At 32.4% G+C, this 4,642-nt stretch overlaps 1 long non-coding RNA gene across 1 annotated transcript; it reads left to right on the top strand.

The window, feature by feature from the left end:
- The first annotated feature begins 107 nt into the window (after positions 1–107).
- Positions 108–1,538, top strand: LOC134248199 (uncharacterized). Its single transcript, XR_009987994.1, has 4 exons — positions 108–209; positions 632–762; positions 1,271–1,336; positions 1,476–1,538. It is a non-coding gene; the product is annotated as an uncharacterized LOC134248199 (long non-coding RNA).
- The last annotated feature ends 3,104 nt before the right edge of the window (positions 1,539–4,642 follow it).

Below are 4,642 nucleotides of genomic sequence, written 5' to 3'. Positions count from 1 at the left end.
TTAAATGTAAAAAAAATTGTGCGATATATATTCAAAATATGAATTATCTTAATTGTTTGTGCGTGCATGTGTATGTATAAGAATAAGAACGAGGGAGAGAGGTTAAATAAATATCTCATAATTACAGATCAAGGATGCTATGATTATCTTCAACAGTCTACACCATCAAAAATCATTGAGAAGAAAACACCAGCTTCTGAAAGAGAATCGTATGTATGAATTGAGAAATATAATAATCAGAGTTTTTGTAATGATTATATTTTAAGTAAAGTTGTCCAATACAAGAAAATACTATTTCAAGTACATGTAAAATAGCTATTAAATGTTAAGACATGGGTTTAGACCAAACGACGTAGAATGTAAACGATGTACAAAAAAATGAATTAAAAAATAATTTTTTGGAAGATAAATGGACAAAAAAATGACAGTTTTAGATACAAAAGTCAAACTATTTTGTTTGTTTTTTTACTTTATATTTTGTAAATGCCTTTTACTGACATTTGTGCTAATGTAAATTAAGCAATAGATTATTGCTTATACGACATTCTGATACTTCGGATACCTAAGACTTTAAAAAGGCAAAAAAAAGCTTCTTTAAAGTACCATGAAAATGTTCTTTTTTGTTACATAGCAACAACAGTGCATTGATTGGCCTCCTGTGCTTTTTAGTGATGACAACTCTTCTACTGCCCATTATTATAGTCTTGGTATTTAAAAGAAAAAAGTTTTTTGACTGGTGCAGATCTAGACGGAAGGACACTGGTGAATATAGAATTAATCTGTATGGTTGCGATAGAAATTTAGTTTATTATTATCTTAGCATTAAGAAGGGGTAAAATTAAACATCTGAATAGAGATGTTATTGCACCTTTCTACTTCATGTCTGATTTCATATAATGTTACATTTGTAAACGATCATAGATAAAAACAAAATTATTCAATGAACACTACATGAAACATATGTGCTTGAATAAATTAAAGCGCTGCCTTTTTTTCTTTTTCAATAGGCAAATAAATGTATTTTAAAATACGTGGCAAATTTTTGAGGTTTAAGAAAATATATTGATATGTGGTGATTTTATCACGTGGCTAGAAAAATGTTAAGTAGCAATGCCTAATATATTTGACATTTTCTGGTGCTCATGAATTCCTGGCTCCCTCCATATCTCTATAACAACAAAAAGTTACCCACGTGAAAATTAATAATTTTGCATCAAAGAAGAAACAGTTGTATATTAATTCTTTATTTTGAAAATATACTATACTTTAGAGAAATGTAATGATCATACGCTGGAACCCGCCGAAGAAGACAAAGAAGGAAATACTGCAACGAAAGGTACGTAACTTATATCAGAGAATACAAGATGATGATATTATGAACGGTGATACATAAAAACATCAATGAAAAATGAAAAAAAAATTTGGCATCTGCCTTAAGTAAGATCAGACGCAGTCTACTATTAATGATTTTTCAGGAACTCCTCACAGAGCTGTTACAATAGAAGAGGAAACAAAAGAGGAAACAAAAGAAGCATATCAGTAAATAAAAAATAACTCAACAACATATTTAGTCACAATTCCCGATATTATCTTCTTTACTTAATGCGTACTTTTTAAATAAAGCAATGTCCCTCGTTCAAGGGGAGGTTGTAAGGAAAAGTTGAAGATTTTATGGTATTTTATAAAATCGTCTCAAGAATCACCAAGCTAAAAAGATGGAACTTGTAGGAAACCTTCTCTTCAGTCTACATAAAATCATGTTCGAGTCCCCCCATCGGGCTCGATTGGGGTCACAATATAGGGAATCAAAGTTTTTATTGGATATTATGGAAAAAAAATGTAATCAAGAGAAATAAAGCTCTATTTAGTCACCTTGAAATAAAATCATTCTCATATAAAGTAGATTCGATTTTGTTTAAGTCATTTCATCGGGGTGTAGATTTAGATTTGTTCAATTCATGATCCTAAGGCACAATGGAGGACTTTTATTAAACAAAGACAGATATAGGGAAATAGTTTAAATTCTCCAGCTCAAGAACAGCAAAGCCATTTTTTATTTTGATTTCAAAATTTCAAGCCCCCTATCCTTGTAAAAGTTTAAATATTGGACTGATTTGTGTTTTACCGAGCCAATGTGTCCAGATGAGCGAAGAGGCCCATAGGATATAGCTTAAATTACTGCCATTACAAGTACTTCTAGATTTCAATAGTGAAAATTTACAAGCCCTGAAGACATAAAGTAATTTTACCCAACACTTTTTATTAAAATTTTTATAGAATTAATGTTCAATTTTTCGTTTAAATCACCTCTTTGCTAGAATTAAACAAAACAACAATAGAGTGTATGCAATTCAGAATACATCATTTAACATGTCACTCTGAACCTTTTTCACCCAGTAAACATAGAAGCGCAAGACAGTTATCTCGGGGATGAATTGGGCTGCTCGGTATGCTTTCTACAGCAGTCTCATAGCGTTCACACAGCAATTCAGAGACTGCTTTTTAAAGCTGGCCTGATTGGTGCTGTATGTAGTCTGTTAATACGCAATGCAAAATCATTTAGAAACTTATAAATTTGACAGTTATAGAACAAGCTTGATACTTTTTATTATTGTATATTCTGTAGCTATGAGGAAAATCAAGAGTGGTGTAGTGTTGCTGCTGATTTTGAAGAAGAGAGGAAGAATGCCAACAAGAAAACGTAATTGTTTTTGTGTTTTGTTAGCATTTACATTAACTAAAATCAATAGTATAATTAGTTGCAATTATTTCTAATTATACATAGCATTAATATATAAAAGCAGTTATAACCCTAAGAGTAACATGTATAAATTATACACAGCGTTACGGTGATGCACGGTTAGCAAAATGTAGAATGGTGTAAACAAAGTGAGATAGAAAAATACACAAAACATAGTTTATGTAATACGCTTAAACTGAATCAGACAACTCGGCCTGAGACTAAATTAATGTACACTTCTCTGCGTGTAACCATACTTGAATTTTGACATGTAATAGAGTTAATTCAATTTATAAAAACACTGACTTATCTGGAATGGTAAAGAACTGCAATACGAATGCTGTAGAGGTATTTTTTCATGTGCCTGGATGTTCCCTCTATGTGTACACCATCACGACCAAGATAAGACAGGTCCGTCCAAAATCCACGCTGTTGCCAATAACAAATGTTTTCTAGGGTACATATACTCGAGGAATTGAAGTTAAAAATGACACTGTCTTTGTTTGATATTTATCCGACTATAAGTTTTCAAGATATTCGCGACTATCGTCTCCATCAATTAGACGCATGCCTTTTCACACATATCGTAATCCCTGTTGAGATTCTGCATGTTCTGCTCTGCTAGATATTTGGATTGACTACCGCGTCAGTCCAAATATCTAGCACAGCAGAATCTCAACAGAGATAAACACATATCGAAGCGATTTCATGATCAAGACTCATTTCCATTGTTTACTATATATATTTCTCGGGCGACAATTGATGGTTACGTCAATGTTTTCTTGTTTTTTATGTTATGTACTAATCACCTGACTACACGAGGCAACAGTTTTCTAGCAATATGGGCTTAGGGAAAAGAGCATGACACCGCGCCAAGCTTGTTTCTTAAGATTTATCGCTGAATTCAAATCACCCTCTGGCGTTGACCTCCAGGAATATTAGTTTTTATCCACGAAGAAATCTTCATGTTTTTCTTGCTTTAAAAATGATTGTGTAATGCTTTTATACCAAATTATTTTAGAATAACTTCCGAAAGAGCAGATGATGATGAGGAAAATGATAAAATGATGAATTTTAGGACGCTCTCTGGCTTGCAAGGAAGATGCAGCGTAAAGGTACATGTAACTTTAGTACAAAAAAAGTAGTACACATTTCAAACGGTATCTTTAGCATTGTAGTCATTGACAGTAGGAAAAACAAAAACATATCACTTTCCATATGTTGAATTATGTAAAAAATACCAAATATGGACCTTAATGTCTTTTTATATATATTGTATCTAGATTTCTGTATATGTGGTATTCAATAAATTCGAAATATCCTCGATTGAAATGCCTGAAATGGAATTTATAGTTACACTGTATAAGGCAGTAAAAGCGAAGGAATATTAAAACAAATTGGAATGTTCGCCCGTCCAGCTGTACATCTGTTATTTGCTTTTTTATGCTTTGGAATACCAATCTCTTATTCGAAACTGTATTTATTGAACTAAATAAACTTTATGGAGACTTTCACAGAAGCTAAAAATTATATATGCTATATTCAGTTTATTGTGAATTCAATTCCAATTTAAGGTAAGGTTTGCGTTAACAGGGAGATAACTCTTGCGAATCACCAAAGCGTTTGAAACAGGCAAATTTAAACTAGCGATGCTAAGCATCTCCGTGACGAATTTCCTCTGTCATACTTGATGTTTGTTAGGATTAAAAACGAAGGACGTTTTCAGGAGAAAGTCTTATAACAAATCAAAGCATATAAATCTTAGAAGCCTTTGAGATTAGCGTGATACATATGGATGAACCAATAAAGGAGGACTTGTTTATTTTCGATACGAAACGTGGCAAGTTGCACGGCAATTCCGATCAGAAGAAAGTCATGCCGATGTGTGTTTCTCGCTTCACC

Source organism: Saccostrea cucullata, unplaced genomic scaffold (assembly GCF_032062105.1).
Source record: "Saccostrea cucullata isolate Sc308-1 unplaced genomic scaffold, CSIRO_AGI_Scuc_v1 ctg5981, whole genome shotgun sequence".
NCBI classification, from domain to species: Eukaryota; Metazoa; Mollusca; class Bivalvia; order Ostreida; family Ostreidae; genus Saccostrea; species Saccostrea cuccullata.
Note: the sequence above shows the minus strand (reverse complement) of the source record. Positions and strands in the feature narration are given on the sequence as shown.